This window comes from Pinus tabuliformis, chromosome 3_2 (assembly GCF_031772625.1).
Source record: "Pinus tabuliformis cultivar Carrire ecotype Pingquan chromosome 3_2, CPIR1, whole genome shotgun sequence".
Classification (NCBI taxonomy): Eukaryota; Viridiplantae; Streptophyta; class Pinopsida; order Pinales; family Pinaceae; genus Pinus; species Pinus tabuliformis.
Window position 1 is genome coordinate 563,689,286 of NC_142302.1, and position 18,642 is coordinate 563,707,927.

An 18,642-nucleotide genomic window follows, 5' to 3' on the forward strand; every position below is an offset into this window, starting at 1 on the left:
ATAAACCTGCTTAAAAAATTCTTTCCCTTGAGCATTTAACTCAATTGGAACTTGTTAAAGTAGTGGTGGGTTGACGCAGTAAAAGATTGGAATAGGGGAGGATTGTGGTAATTTCTTTTGATCATCCCAAACATAGACACATGGCATGCATGCAAGGCTAACTTTTTAATTTAATTTAATTTATTATTTATTTTATATTTTATTCTAACTATTATTAAATTCAAAATAAAACAATGTTTCCTTCTTAATAGAATGCATATGCATATGCCTTGCACACAACCCAAGTGTGCAAGCAATGCATCCATACAATGCAGCCATATCAACCATATTAATTGATGTCGACGGGTCTTTCCATACAAGGTTTATCAATGGTGTACTCGTGTTTCTCAAATTTTCTAGGCAAGAGTCTTCTTCACCCTTCTTGTCCTAAGGTATCCAATAAACGTATGTAAGGGGTTAACCATATTTACACTGTTGTAGCTATAGATTACATAGGGTATCTCTTTCTATACATTACCTATACTTGTTATGTGGTCTTACATATTATGAAACCAATATGATACACTACATATGAGATAATCAAATTTTGTATTCCACTTCTCTGGCTTTGCATGGATGTTTAATGTGGATGTAATTTCCATTCCAAGTGCAGTTTGCATGACTTACTATATTTTTTTGTGAAACTTGATAAAGATGATGATTTAACCCAACTATATTGAGAGAAATGAACCAAGGCAACAGGTTGTTTATTCTCCACTACCATTTTTTAAAGATTCATTTTGTTTTCAAATAAGGAGGAAGCCCAAAGCTGCAAGCAAAAGCTGGAAAGTCTTGTTCGGACATATGGTTGAAGGTATCTACTTAGAGTATGTGGGAGCTAAAAAATCGCACCAACTAGCCATGGTTTTACTTTCACTAACTATTCACAACAAACCAACCAATTTATTGTGTGTTAAAAATGCATGACACAAATTTTCATAATGTAATTAAGGATTTACATATTGATTGACAAAACCTGAAGAGAAAAATATGATGGAGAAAAGGACTACTCTTCTTAGTATTACAAATCAATTAAATAATATTACATTAGAAACATCAATAATAAATGACTCAAGTGAAACTCGACTTAAACTGGACTAAGTGAAACTAAACTAAGACACTTCGAGGGATGGTTTTGACACCTAATAGGTGGTTGGAATTGGATTCTCCAACACTCCCACTTAATTACAACCACATAAGAATTCAATTAAGATACCTGTTGGTCTATGTCTCAGTTAGGCTTACAATTTAAAAATTGACTTCAAATTTTCTTCTTTTTTCCAGATTCTATTGCCTCTAAATTGGATTCAAATTTAATTTTCTTCATTTGTTGGTGCAGTTATATTATAATTCCAAGTTGTTTAAGCAAGTCCTGGACTTCTTCAAAAAAATATTTTATGTTGGCTTCTACCACATATTATCTTCTGTAGTGCACTTTTCATCATCAATTTGCTGCAACATAAGGCTAAAATGCAATTTCATCTCTTCAAGATTCTATTACCTAACAATTTCATTAGTTTGTTCATCATCCAAGCTATCTTCAACGTTCATTTCTTTAACTTCTCTACAGACTTCTCAAGGCATGGTTTTGCAAGCCATGCTTCAAGGAAATTTAACTCTTCTTCATAATTGTTATGTGTACTTGCACACTGAAAATCAACATTAGAATTAAAGATATTTGGAGAACCTCATTGGTTCTGTTCCTTCTGTTATAATATGAGATATTTCTCCTGTTGCATTTCTTTCTCTACCTCCTTTTCTATTTCTTTTTTCTCTTTGTGGGCTTCCTTGTTTTCCTCTAACTTTATCTCTACCTTTGTCTTTGTCTCTTCCACTTCTGTACTAACATGTGTTGCTACAAACATATTGTCTTCCACTTAGTTTCCACATTCAAGTGGGTTTGCTTCACCAAATAACATCATGTTGATATGATGTTTTTGTTGCATCACCTGGAACCATTCATCATTAGCAAACAATTCTTCATCAAAATTTACATCAGAAATCTTAATTGTTGGATCCACGAAAACATTGACTGCTCCAATGGAAATTTTAGTGTCATCAGCAAGATCTGTTGTTGGATACACCAAATTGTCATCAACAAGCTCTGTTGCTGGATTTATCAGATTTCATCAGCAAGCTTTGTTGCAGGATTTACCAAATCATCATCCACTTGCAGTTGTGCATAGTGGGATTGAACAAAACTTTCATCTCGACGTAGATCTGTTGTTGTAGATCCGTCTTCATCTTCATCTTCAATGCTCCCCCTTACATCAAAATTTCTCTCAAGGGTATCCCAAGCCTCATTGGTTGTCTTGACATTTGAAATCAAGGGAAGAATGTTGTCATCAACATATTCTCTTATGTATGTTAACAAAAAAGTCTCATTTTGACTCTTGACTTCTGAATCTAAAAACATCTCAAACATATCTTGTTGTTTCTTTGAATACGACGGGCACGAATTTGTTGAATTTTTAATATTTCCGCACCTGGTGCATTGGAAGTTACTTATTTACTAATGTGTATTATATTTTTTAATCTTATTTTATCCAAAAATTAGGTATTTCAAACAAGTATGTGCATATTTATAAGACTATCCGCTTAAGATTTTACAGGACTGCAAAAGGTTTAGTGGCTTGTCATACCAATAATAATTATTTAAAATTTAAAAAAATAAAATGTGCCTTAAACATATTTTAATGGCGTATGACACCATATTTTTAGATAAGTCTGGATAAAATATTTGACACAACTTAAAATTGAGGATTTGAGCATGGAAGTTGTGTATGCTCTTCAAAAAAGCTTTAAGGGTTGAGTGTATGTTATAGGTTGTAGAGGCATAATAAAAGTTATTGAATAAGGAGTTAATTGATTATTTATCATTTTCTAATAAATGTATCTTACATATTTATGTAGTTATTGATCCATAGCTTTCAGATCAAATTGTTCGAAATCAATGTTCTGCGTTTCAAGGGAAATAATGGCCTTGGCTTGCAACAACCATTTCATTTTGACACAAGTAAACTGGTAATTTTCACACAAGTAAGTTCGTTCTTTTTCTTAATCAATTATCATGAGAGATAATATAACTATCCTGACCTCACATGACCAGCTACATAAGGGGCACTAGTTTCAAAGAAAAAACATTACATGATCGATGTTACTTCATAGAGACAACATAACTGGTACAGACTAGTTGTTGCATGCAACACTTGTTCACTATGAAGCCCAACGTACTTATAAGGCACAACGCTTAGCCAATCTAGTGAACTGACATATGTTTCATGAAATGTGAACGATTATCTAACACATTGTAATATTTATCAATGGATATGCAATAAATATTTTTTTGGTTGGTTGGTGCATGGTATGTTGGGTTTTAATAAATATACTTCAATAGGTGTATTTATTTCATAACAGAGTTTGCATATTTTTTTTTATGTCAACAGGAGTATCTATTTTGGAAGAGGGCTTACAAATTTTTTATTTTTTGTTCAATGAGATTTATTATGAAGTTAATATTATTCATCTAATATTTGATATGGAGAGATGAGATTCCATTAGTATCATCATCTTGGATGTTACAATTTAATATAACTTTTATTTAATTAATAATGTGGTTCTCTCCTCTGTTTCAATACATTGTCAGCTATGCTCTTCCTAGATGTATGGGTGATGGATCTTTTGTTTAATTGTTGATGATGTTTCATGTTTTTCCAACAACTACATGGTCTCCCTGATGTGAAGTCCCAATTAGGCATCACACCGTCTTGGATAGGAGCCCCATATTGTATGTAGGCCCATATGCCACAATGGGTGTTTCTCTCTTGGCTATCAAATGAAAATATGTCACAGTGAGGGCAAGAAAGAGGTGCCCAGAAAATGGGAACAAGGTCAACCCAATATTAAAAAACTATAGAAAGAGACACAAGAATGTAATATCAACAACAAGAAGAAGCATGTCACAAGAAGGATGAGTGAGTTAAAACCAACTCAGACATACATGACCAAGAACATACCAGAGGTTAATTGTGAATTAGTTCACAATAAGTCACTAGCATAGCATAGAATAAATAATCGTAGATTCAAAGTAGACATGAAATCCTTAAGCTAAGAATCAGTGCATTAACAAATTCCTACATGAAAGGAAACATACAAACATGATGGAAATACAAAAAGCCAGTACAACCATCACATAGATGCATGTCAATCCATATTAGGAGAAAATAACTTCTTAATAATTTCCTACAAATACAAGTACTTGTTTTGAAATCAATCAAAAGTCAAACGTGCAACATGGGTTGATCATACCATTATCCAATGAAAAATCCTAACCTCACTATAACACACACTACTAGCTACCAAGAGTTGAGTTCTTGTAGTTCTAAAGCACAAATCAACTATCTACTACTAGCCCCTTCTCAAGTGTTCTAATCCCCTTCAAATGATGCATGAGGGTATATTTATAGAGGTGAGGTGATTATTCACCATTTCTAGTCATTCACCTACCCTCATGACTCATTTCCTTCCATATGACTCTCTACTTTCTAATCATAGTTACATGCTCAAATCAATCTCAGAATAGTTGTTCATATCATGATGAGAAGTATTTACATTATGATAATAGAGAATACAGGAGGAGAGTCTAGAGTGTTCTTGGAAACTCTAAAATTGTTTTCACCAATCTTGTTGTAATGATATGGAGACTTGTGTAAGCTAATGAACTAGGTGTTAAATGTCTACTTCCTTTATATTGTCCCTATTTTGCATCCAATAGTCTTTGACGTCATGCCTTCGATCTTGTTGAAAGGTTATTGAAGCTTGCAAGGAGCCATCTTGCCTGCTAATGGAAACCCTAGTTATGCAATCTCTAGTGAGAAACCCTAGCCTCCTTCACATAGGTCAACATTATCGCCCTTCATTCTCTAGGAAAATGACAATGGTTATAGATTTTTGCATAAGAAGAACAAATTAAAACATAAACAATTGACTGAAATAAAGACATTAATTGGACCCATGTGTAATCCCCTCTTGCAAAATGGTGTTGCCAGAGAAAATTGCCTTTGTAGGGCTTTTCCTAAGCTTAAAAATTTTTCACAGTAGATCCCGATAAAATTATCAACATCTATTTTTTGTTCAAACACTAATATTGGTGCTTTCATTTTGGTTTAGGCATCCTTTAAATTAGTCTTTCAATTCACATCGTAAGGGATCTTGTTCTCATATTTTCAGAGCCATTCCATTTGTCCTGAGTCGTGTTTTTATCTCTTAAAATAATGGAAGCATCATACATAGAACAATTGTTTGAATATAGCTTCATTGTATTGCAATTCTAAGAGGCATGTAATTTACCGTAAGATTCTCACTTTCCTGAACCTTTTGGGATGACCACATTGCTCATTAGGAAGATGATCCTTATTTTTCCACCATCATCATCCTACTATTCAACCATTTTTAAATGTTCTTTGCATGTAGGAAGGTAATGCTTCCCAATCACCTGTGTGAGTCATCTTATCAAATTTTCTGTCCAATTCAACAAATGTTGCTACATCTTCCTAATTCATTACCTTAGGCATATTTGCTAGGAATTTCTCATTCGAATTATCACCATGACAAATGAGGTGAAGATTATAATTTAGGGCTTCTTTATCAAGCACTGTGCATAGAGAAATGTGCCAAATAACTCCTCACAAGCGACCAACTCAATAATGCCATGTGTATAATCATAAATATTGTTTTATGTTACACAATTGTGATGAAACCTTACAATCCTCGAGAGACCAATTTGGAAATTATGAGAACAATTTATTTTGATCGCAATGACATTAGTTGCACCTTCAGGTTGCATCACTACTAGAGGCTTGAGGTGCAACTTCACCTTTGTGAGAAAGCAAGCCAAACCCATTGTATTTCAAAAATATGGTGCATATCACAATTTGAATATAGGATAAGTTGTATGTATAAATTTGGGAGATAATAACATTTGTACAAGTAGAACTTGCGACTTTCAAACCCACAAACCCTTCCTTAGGACACAAGATTAGATTTCAGTGTAAGTTGCATCTTTGAAACCACTTCCACTATGTGACTTCTGACCTATAGATAGTTGCACTCCAAAGTTACATAATAGGTCGCATTCTCTTGTTCTGTATTATGAATGCAGTTTATTATTCACCAAAGGAGGAAGGCCAATCCAATCTTTTAGTCACACACACACACACACACATATATATTGGAAGGTGAAAGGTGCATGATTAGTTAGTATGAGAAGTGGTTCTTCAATACAATGAGAAATTTTGCAACCTATGTCATTTGACCCATAAATAAAACACGAGGAAATGTTGTGCATTCCCATCATAAATGTGATTTCAGGTAATATAATGAAGGATTTAAAATGAAATTGGTTTCGGTTGATGTTTGTAATGAGGGAAAGTTTCTGAGGAATGAGATGATTTAAAGTAGAGGTATAAATATGCATGGATGGGGCAAGGAACCAACAAGAATAATGATGATGAAAAAAATGTGTTATTTCTTTAGAACTAACTATCAGAATCACTATTTCGGGAAAGTCACAGATTGAGAATGTGATTTGTACTCATCACCTGTAATGAAGTTAGATCATGTCACATAATTGCATTATTTTTTATGTCACACTTCCTAGCTATAGGACGCTAGCTAAAGGCCTTGATACTACCACATGGATCCGGAACTTACATGTTGATCCTCATGATTTTGATAGCCATACTAATAATTTGGAAGAGATTTCTTGCAATGTCTTTAGCACTCATTTTGGTCAACTAGCCATCATCTTGATTTGGCTAAGTGGGATGTACTTTCACGGCACTCACTTCTCCAATTATGAAGCATGGCTAGCTGATCCCACTCACATAAAACCCAGTGCCCAGCTAAAGCTCTAAATTGTCACTTTGTGACCTAAGAATGGTTTAGTCATAAATGCGGCACATAGGAATGTGAGTTGTGTAGGATAAAGCATCTCAAAAATAGGTCATGCGGTTACACTTCAATGAAAATCACAGTCCCTAGTTTCACCTCTATGGTTTTATAATGCAATTTAGATAGAAGTCAAGGGATGATGGTCACATTTTTCATCAATAAAGTTGGTCATAGGAAATAACTTTGACTTGGGAAGAGGTCATATGATTTCAAACCAAGTCACATAGATTGCATTTTTTGAGCATATTTCACAACATTGGACTTGAAGAAGAACTTTAAGGGTTATTTTCTTATGGATTTGAATTGTGAGACAAGTCATTTTCCCATTTCAATTTATTAATTCCTTTCAAATTCATGCCCTTTTCTTTGTTGATACCTAGGCCATTCCTGACTTTTTCTTTTCAATGTAATATATGACATCCTTTTAGATATACTATCATCAACAATCCCACCAACATAAAAATGCATTATCCTTGCTTCCAGTATAATGTCACAGTAGAAGTTAATGTCGTTTCTTGGTTATCTGATGCCACCATTCCCTTTGAAACTATTGGCAGGGATTTTCTAACCCTATTTGGGGCACATCCATCTAGGAAAGTCACTCTTTCCATTGTGTTGGTCTCTAAAAGATGAGTCAGAATATCCGTATTTAACATTCATACATCCCAGACTTGCACCATTTCATATGATGAAGGTGATGCAATGAAATAAGGATTATCATTTGATTCATTAGTACTATTTTATCCAAGAAAAATGAGACCTTTGATGCCACTTTTGTGTACATTCTCTAAATAGGATGTAATTTTTCTAGTCCATAGATCCCATGCTCAAATAATTGGCTCTTCTCCACCAACTAATAACAACTGTTTCTTTGATTTTATAACAATTACATCACAAAAAAAGGATGATGTATCACATTTACAAAATTGGTGATATTCATTGTTTCAAGGAGCAATCTAAAACCTATAAGTGTGACTTGTGATAGATTTTGTATCTTGTATATCATTTAGCTAATGATGGTAGTGATGAGACTTAGGCATGAAACAATGGTTTTGAACAAAATAATTTGACATGAAAACTTGTAATGCTCGCACCATTGTCACTAAAAAAAGGCCATTATGTTCTTGGTATGTCTTCGACATAGATTACAGTTGTCCCATTCAATAACATCTTTAGTAAAGACGTGTTTTCACATTTGCATGGCATTCTAGGTGTCAAAGCAAATAATATGAATCGATTTTCATTTCTTACATCATAGAATGCGCTAGGGGGCATGATGGATCTTGACCTAAAATTGTTATTTGCTTCTAGCAAGCCTATTTAGTACCCCAACAAAGTCACTTGCATCTCCTCTCTATAGAAGAAGCCTTTCTTAATGCTTTACCCTTAGTTTTATTAATCTCTTCTTTCATGATCATTAGCATAAGATAATCAAGTGGATAACCCTCACAATTCTCCAAATACGGACATCCATCAGGTGTAACTAAGATACTAGAGGATTGTAGAATGAAAACCCTAATTTAAGCTTGTTCATGGATTTTTTTGAGGGGCGTGAGAGCCTGACATAATCATCGGTGAGAGACAAAGTGCCTCAACTTCCTTATGAACCTTTGAGCCCGAAATGGGAGGTCATCAAATAATATTGGTTTCATAAGATCAAAATATGAACACACATGATCATCATCATCTATGTCATCAAAATCATCATTGAATATATCATTACTTTGATTAGATATTTGAACACTGATAGGTTGGTAATACAAAAGATTAGATTTTCTTTATTTTGGATATGGAGATGAATCAACCAGACGAGTCTCGTCAAAAAATGGACTCAGGTGATTTTTTCCCTCACAAATAGTGAACTATGATCCAACAACCAGTTGTACTTGATCACAATCTACACCAACTAAACGATAATTAGAATAACTTCAAACAAGGGCTAGTGTACTCTCTTTAGGAAACGAATTATTGTAAAAATATTGATGCATTTTAGAATATCTAAAAGATAAGCCCTCATCTGGTGAGATATTGATGAGACAGGAATCATGAAAGGAAACCCTAATTTGACCTAATTTAGGGATCTCATAATGATCATGAGAACTTGACATAACCATTAGCGGAAGTTGAAGTTACTCAACTTATTGATGAGGCTTTGAATCCTGAAAAGGTTTATCATCAAATCCTGGTGGCTTGGTGAGGTCAAAAAGTGAGCATGCAAAACTATCATCAACAGTATCAGTGAAAAAATTATTGCTTGAGTGATAGTCCTTGAAGTCATTGATTTCATTAAATCAGGAATTTGGCACATGATACTCTTGAAAGATTAAGAATGATGATGAATCAAACATCGAGATTTTATGACTTTTTTGAGATGTTGAATCTTCTTGTTCACTTATCAAATATTGAAGATTGAAAAGGTCATGAAAAAGGGATTCCATATCTTCATCAATTAGTTGTCAGACAATACTATTAAGTACCTAATTGCAACCTAAACCAGAAAGATGGAGATAAAAATTGTTTGAAGGAACCATTGGTGTAGCAAATTCATCAAATAAATTAGGGTGCAATGGATGAAAATAATCAGGTGAAGAGGTATCAATTTCAACCAAGTTTAGTTCAGAACTTAAACCCTACACATTAATTTCATCTTGAGAAATCAAGATATTTGCATGCATGTTATGTTATGTGGAGTTCATTGCATCTTTATTATTATCTGAGATAGGACCTACACCATTTCAAACAAGCCTATTAGAGATCATGTCATGAAGAGATTCAGGAGTAGATTCTAGAATATGTGTCATGAGTTAAAGTTGGGTCTCATCAACAAGGTGAGGTGTTTCATAAAATTGGTTTTGAAGCTGTCCAATTTCACCAGGGGATATGAGTGCTTCAGAAATAGGAAAAATTGGTTCAACTCATTGTAAGCAATCTCCATCACCTAAATTATTAATGAAAAATATTTCATTAGGTAATGAAGATGAAGGAGAATGAAAAATATCATAGGCGGTAATTTCCTCCTTGGAGGTTTGAGACCTTTCTCGACTCACAGAAATTGGCAAGACAAGGTTAGGGATAATATATGGCCAATTTGTCACTTGCATATTATCATGATGATCATCTGAATCATGATTTGTTTTATATTGAAAATCTTACAAAGAAACATAAACCAAACTTTCAAAATTATCACTCAAATACATCCAACATACATCCTTTTCAGGAAATTCACAACAAAGATGAACAAACCTACTAGCAAAATCCTCTAATGATTCTTTAGGCTTCAAGCCAAGATGATTTATCATTTTAAATACATATTCAAAATCGTACCTATTAAAGGCTTGACAAAGCTCACTAATGAGTTGCTCGAGCGAAAGGATAGAAGTAGTTTGTAACAGATGGTACCATTGCTTGAGAAAACCTTCAAGCGTGATGATAAATAACCTGCCAATAGCATATTTACAATGTATTTCATTAGAGTGACAGTAAGAACACAGTTATGGATGAAACAAGAAATATTACCTCAAAACAGGTACTCGAGCCCAAAAACCCCAAAAAAACATGAAAAAACAACCCAAAAATGAAAATTCTTTATTCCAGAACGATGTTTTTTCTTAGGGTAAATTTTCAACTTTTTTTTTAAAATGGAAGTTAAAATTTTTTTTTTTTTGAAAAATGGATGCAAAAAACACCATTAAAAAGAAATTGTTTATTCTGGAATAATAAATAAAAGAAAATCGGGTTACAATTTTGACATTTTTTAGAAATGGAGTTAAAGATAAAATATCCAGACTTTGAAAAACTATAAAATTCCAACAATCCTCGAACATGATGTTAAAGATAAAATATCATGTCTCGAATCCTGATAATTTCAACTATTTTCATCCATATTGTTAAAGATAAAATATTTTGACTCTAAGAAACCTTGAAATTGTAATTGTTTTCGACCATAGCATTAAAGATAAAATATCATGGCTTAGAAAAACATTAAAGTCTTGACAATTTTTCAACCATGCAATTAAAACCAAAGATTATGACTAGAAAAAAAATCTCAAGTTTTCAAAAGATTTCAAGCATGACATTATGAAATTTTTTTATGACAAAAAACTTTAAAAATGAACACTCGAGTAATTTATTTCTTAAATGCAAAATATATAGCGATTTTAAAATCTTAGCCTAAGTAGCCCATGGGACTTTGGATTGACGGTGAATGGCTGCACTATTAAGGCACTCCTTGTGATAGGTCACTGGTTCAAATCCCCCGTGGACGATTACCTACCAAAAAAAAAATCTTAGCCTAAAACAACTGTATACATTACAAAAAAATTATAAATCAACCATCAAATTGACACGCAGTGTAGGTGAACTCAACCCATTGTAATGAAAACTTAAAAACCAATCATGAAATTGATACATTGTGGGTGCAGACTCCATTCACTATAACAAAATTTTTAAAATAAACTATCAAATTTTCCAGAATGGCATCGGGTTGTTAGACGGGCATCGGGTTGTTAGACGAGCATCGACACAGACCCTGTAGAAAAAAATGAAGATAAAAAACAAAAAACAAAATGTATAAAGAAATAAAAATGAGAAATACAAAAGAAAACAAAAATTCAGATACTGAAAAAAAAAATAATAAAAAACACACAAAAAAATATACAAAAGACATTTTTTTTAAATATTGATAAAATGAAAAAACAATTAAAAAAACACAAAAAAAATAATAAAAAGAAAGAAAATTTTAAATATTCAAACAAAATAAAAACAGTAAAAAAACACAACATAATAAAAAAGAAAACAAAAATTCAAATATTGAAAAAAAACAATAAAAAAACACAAAAAATAATACAAAAGAAAAAACAAAATTAAAATATTATAAAAAATTAAAAACAGTAAAAAGAACACAAAAAACAATACAGAAACAACAAAAATTCAAAAACAGAAAAAGGAAAAAAAAAAAAAACCAACAATAACAAGAAATAAAGCAAAAAAAAAACCTAAAAACATGAAAAAAATCAACTATCAAAAAACAGGACAAAAAGACATTAAAAAAAATGTAAAAAATAACATAAAATCAACTTATGACTATAAAAAATAAAGCTATATATATATATATATATATATATATATATATATATATATATATATATATATATATATATATATATATATATATATATATATATATAATAAAATAAGAAAAAAAACATAATTTAACAAAATAAAAAGAAAAACATTTTTTTAAATAAAAATCATTTTTTTTAAATAAAAATCATTTTTTAAATAAAAAACATTTTTTTTAGATTACAAAACATTTTTTGAGAAAATTCTTCGGCGAAAATCACATAGAGATACTTCTGACAAAAGTATCTCGATGTGATTTTCGCCGAAGAATCTTCTCAAAAATTGATATGGATCACAGAAGCCTAAATTCAAAACATTTAAAAAAAAACACATAACTAAATAAATTAAACTAAATGGCCCACAGAGGTTTCGTCTCGTGGCTAGCGGATGATCTGTTAAGTCATTCGTGCCATTGTTCAGGTCATCAGTTCGAGTCTCGTGTTACCCGAGCACCGTTCTTGCGGGCTGGGTGGTTACTCCTAGAGGTTATAGTGGTAACCGATGGGATTCGACCCCGTGTAACGCGAGTACGATACCACCGCCATCACTGATTTTGCTAGTCAACAAAAATAAAATAAAAATTAAAATGAATTAAAAAAATTAGATATCTAAAAAAATTAAAATGAATTAAGGAAAAAAAATTAAAAAAAGAATAATTAAAAAAAATCAAAACAAAACAACTAAAAAAATAAAAATTGAAACAATTAAAATAAAAAAACTGTAAAATTTAATTAAAAAACGATTAAAACTAAATTAGAAATTAAACTTGATTTAAAAAACAATGAAAATAATAATTATAATAATAATAATTTAAATAACAATTAATATAAAATAAAAAATAAAAAAATTTCGCCCCCCCCGTGCGGGGTTGGTCGCCGGCATGGGGGGAGGCGGGCTACGTGCAGCTACCTCCCCGCCCACTCACATGGCCAACCCCGCCCGGGGGCTAGCGGAATTTTTATTTATTTATTTATTTTTATTAATTGTTTTTTTTAATATCTTTTTTTAACCTTTTTTTTTATTTTTTTGTTTTTCAATTTTTCGTTTTTTTTTTTTTCAAATTTTTATTTTATTTTTTATTTTTATTTTTTTTACTTTTTTAATTTTTAATTTTTAATTTTTAATTTTTAATTTTTAATCTTTTCTGGTTTTGATTTATTTATTTACTTTTTTTTCTATTTCAAATATATTTATTTTTTTAATTTTATTTTTCATTTTTTTTATTTCAATTTTTTAATTTTTAATTTTATAATTGTTATTTTTTTTAGTCTTTTAATTTAACCCTTTTTTAATATAATTTTTTTTAATTTAAATATTTAATTTTTTTTTTCAATTTTTTTTTTTTTTTAGAATTTTTTTTTTTGGGGTAGGGAAGCACCCACCGAGGATTTGAACCAGTGACCTATCACATAAAGTGCCTTGATAGTGCACACATTCACTATCAATCCAAGGAATTTATTATTATTATTATTATTATGTGGTTGTATTTTATTTTTTTAACTCAAGAAAGTCGTTATGGATGTAATTTTTTTATTAATATTCAAGTTTATTCTTTAAATTTTATGTTTTTTTGGAAATATTTTCCTTTTTTAATTTATTTTTTAATATTTTTATTTGTTTATTTATTTTTTGTTTAATTTTTTTATTTTTACAATTGAATTTTGTTTTATTTTTACATTTTTATGGGTTTTTTTTAGTTTATATATATATATATATATATATATATATATATATATATATATATTATTTGAGTTTTTTGACATGTTTTTTAATTTTGTTTTTATGTTTTATTACGAACATGAAAATCACAAACATTTAAAAAAATTATCCATGCTTAAAACATTAGAAAATTGAAAGTGTAAAAGATAAGCCCTCTAAACAAAAAGGGTTGATGCTGCATCAACTCTTTTCAAAATCAAGATGAAAATCACTAACATTTAAAAAAGGTGTTCATACTTGCTACATAAAAAAAAATTAAAGTGTCAAAAATCAACCCTCTGAAAAAAAAGGGTTGACGTTGCATCAACACTTTTGAAAATCACTAACATGAAAAAAAAATGTTCATAGTTTATACATAAGAAAATTTGAAGTGCCAAGAGTATGCTCAAAAAAAAATTATTCTTGCATCACCACTTTTCAAAATCAGGTGATTTTTTGCTACCTCAAAAAAATGGGTACGAGTTCACTTTCTCGTTTGATCTGTAACTATGTTTAAGGAAGAACTTGACACATATGTCAAATATCGTTGTTCGACCCTCGTCATTAAACTTCAACTCAGACGAGTGATAAATTATTTCCATGGACATTGAAAGATTAATTCTTTTAGAAAAAATAACCTATGATTCATTTAAATATATGATGTTAAGATAAAGCCTCCACATGTTTAGAATGTCATATGTCCCTCCTTCTGGCACCAAAAAATTGTTGATGGTGTTGGATGTCCCACCAACAAGGATTAGTGAGCTAAAACCAAATCAAACATACATGAACAAGAACATACCAAGAATATAATAAATAAGCACATATTCAAAGAAAACATGAAATCCATAAGCTAAGATGAGCTCATTAACAGATGGCCCCACATGAAAGAACATATACATACATGATGGAAATACATGAAAGCAAGTAAAACTACCACATAGATGCATGAGAATCCACACTGGGAGAAAATAAATTCTTATTATTGTTGTTGCAATACAAGTACATTTTATGCGATCCAATGAAACCCAACATTGGAACATGGGTTTCTCATACCATTATCTAATGCAAAATATGACCCTTACTACAATGTACCCTACTAGCTACCAAGAGATGTGTGACTCTAGCTCTCATGTACAAATCAACTATCTACTACTAGTACATTCTAAAGCACTAAAGTGCCCTTCAAATGAGGTGTGAGGGTATACTTATAGAGGTGAGGTGATTATTAATATTTTGAGGTCATTCACCTACCGTCATGACTCTTGTCCTTCCATATGACTATCTACTTTCTAAAGGTTGTTACATGCTCAAATCAATCTTAACATAGTTGTGGGAATCATGATTAGAATATTTACATTATGATAGAAGAGAAGACATGAGGAGAGTGCAAAGGGTTCTTGGAAACCCTAAAATATTTGTTACCAATCTTGTTGCAATGAAAGGGATACTTGTATAGGCTGACGAGCTAGGTGTTAAAATTCTATTTTCTTGTTATTATCCCTCTTTTGCATGTAAATATGTTTTATTCCATTCCTTTGAGCTTAAAAAAAGGTTCTTGAACCTTGTGAGGAGCCATGTCACCTGCTAATGGAAACCCTAGTTATGCAATCTCTAGTGAGAAACCCTAGCTTTTGTCACATAGGTCGAAATTCTCGTCCTTCATCCTATATGAATGTTACAATGGTGATATATGTTTTCGTACAAATAATACATTGAGACACAAAAAAATAATAGAAAGAAAGAGATTAATTAGACCCTTGTATAGTCCCCTCTTCCAACAGTGTTGTCAGAGCAAGTGATCTTTGTAGGGTTTTTCCTAGGCCTAAAAAATGTTCATAGCATATCCCAAAAGAACTACCAACCTTTATCTTTTGTTTAAACACTAATAGTTGTGATTTCATTTTAGTTTAGGTTTCATACAAATCATTCTTGCAATTCACATTGTAAGGGATATTGTTCTCATATTTTCGGAGCCATTCCCATTTACCTAAGTCATGTATTTAGAACTTAAACTAATGGAGGCATCATCCATAGAACAATCACTGAGTCCAACTCACTTTCCTGCAATTCCAAGAGGCATGCAATTTTACGATAAGATTCTCACTTTCTGAAACTATTTGGGATGACCACATTGCCACTCGGGAAGAGGGTTCTTCCTTTCCCACCATCATCATCTTACTATTCAATAAATTTTAAATTTTCTTTGCATGGAGAAATGTAATTCTTCCAATTGACTCAAGTGAGCGATGTTATTATATTCTCTAGCCAATTCAAAAAATTTCTCTCCATCATCCTCATTAATTACCTTAAGTGTATCTACTAGTAATTTCTCATTTAAATTATCACCATCACAAATTAGGCGAAGATGAAAATGTAGGACTTATTTGTCAAGCATTGTGCATAAATAAATGTTTCAAAGAAATCCTCAAAAGCGACCAACTGAACACATGGGGACTTCACTAGGGGAGAAATACCATACCATGTGGGTTGATATTGGGGGATATATATTGAGGAAAAAATGACATAATGTATTGGGGGATATAGTGGGTAAAGGGTCCTTATATTAGTATGTATAAGAAATGGAGCTCAAAGTTAATGAAAAATATAAAGGTGTATAAAAAACATTAATGAAAAATGGATACCTTCAATCTCTAGTGAAAGTAAGGGTTTCTTAAATTGGGAAGGTGTATTGGGTTTGTATTGGTAGGGGGTTACATAATGTGATTTTTAAAGGTATTTTCCAATATGTATTCAGTTTAGGAGTATTTTTTAGTATGCCATGAACACACGTGATATGTCTGAGGTTCATTGAGTGAAGCCCTTGTGACTCAAAACCACAATTTTTTGTATAGTCATAAATCTCGTTTTATGTTGTAAAACTGTGACGAAACTTCATGACCTTGGAGAGACCAATTTTGCAATTATGGGAACAATTTCTTTATATTGCAATGAAATTAGTCACACCTTCAGGTTGCATTGCCACCAAAGGCATGAGGTGTGACTTCAACTTTGATAGAAATAAATACACACCCGCTATAAGTCAAAAATATGGTACATATCACAATTTTAATAAAGGATAAGTCGTATGTATAAATTTTACAACCAGTCACATTTGTACTTGTAGTGGCATTCAAAGAAAAAAATGCAATTTGTGACCCTACAATCCCCTCTTCAAGTTGCAGGATTGGCTTTGATTGTAAGTCACATTTGTGAAACCAATTCAATTATGCAACTTGCGACTTGCAGATAGTCACATTCAAGAGTTACATCACAGGTCACATTCTCTAGTTATGTCTTAGGAATGTGGCTTGTGATTCACCAAAGGAGGAAGCACAATCCAATTTGTTAGTCACACACACACACACACACACACACACACACACACAGAGATATATATATATATATATATATATATATATATATATATATATATATATATATATATATATATATATATATATATATATATATATATATATATATATATATATATATATATATATATATATATACATATACATATACATATACATATACATATACATATACATATACATATACATATACATATACATATATATATATATATATATATATATTGGAAGGAAACGACTACGTGATTAGCGAGTAAGAGAAGTGGTTCTCAGCTCCAATGAGGAAGTTTGTGACCTATCTCATTTGACTCGTAACTGAATCAGGATAAACTATTACACTTTTGCACGATAAATGTGGTTTCAGGCAATATAATGAAGAAGTTAAAATTAAATTGGTTTCGGGTTCATGTTCGTAAGGAGGAAAATCTACTAAGGAATGACGTGATTCAAGGTAGAGGTATAAATATGCAGGGATAGGGAAAGGAATCGATAAGAGTAATGATGACACAAAAAGCACATTATTTATTTAGAATAGATAGTCAGAAACACTGTTTGGGGCAAGTGGCATATCGAAAATGAGACTTGTATTCATCACCTATAATAGCAATAGATCAGATCTCATAATCACATAATGGTGTAGGTTGCACTTCCTATCCATATGCTTAAGCTCCAAATTGTAACTTTGTGTCCTATGAATGGCTTAGGTGCAAATCTAGAACATAAGAATGTTACTTGTCGATAAAAAAGCCTCTCAAATCTAGGTTGATGGTCGCACTTCAGTCAAAATTGTAATCCCTGGTTGCACCTCTTTGGTACTAGAATGTGATTTTGCGGCTCAGATAGCAGTGACGGGAGGATGGTTAGATTTTGTATCACTAAAGTTTATTGTAGGTAAGAAACATGACATGGGGAGATGTCATGTGATTTGAAGCCAAGTCACATAGGCCAAATTTTCTTAGCATCTCTAACCACATCGTAACCGAAGAAGAACTTTAAGGGTTCTTTGTTGATGGTTTGAATGGTCAGATAAGTCATTGTCCAATTACAATCTGTTATGTCCTTTCAACTTCATGGCCTCTTTTCCATTGATACCTAGGCCTATCTTAATTTTTTATTTTCAATGAAATATGTGACATCCTTTTAGGTTTTCTATCATCAACAATCCCACCATAAAAAAAATTCAGTATCCTTGCATTCACTCTATGTCACAATAGAAGTTAATGTTGTTTCTGAGTTATCTAATGGAAACTTTCCCTCTGAAACTATTGGTGGGGATTTCCTAACCTTCTTTGAGGCACATACAACCAAGAAAGTCACTCTTTCCTTTGAGTCGGTCTCTACAAGACGAGTCAAAATATTCCTATTTAAAATTGACGCATCCCATACCCGCACCAGTCCATATCATGAAGCTAACGTAATGAAATAAGGATTATCATTTGATTCAGTAGTACATTTT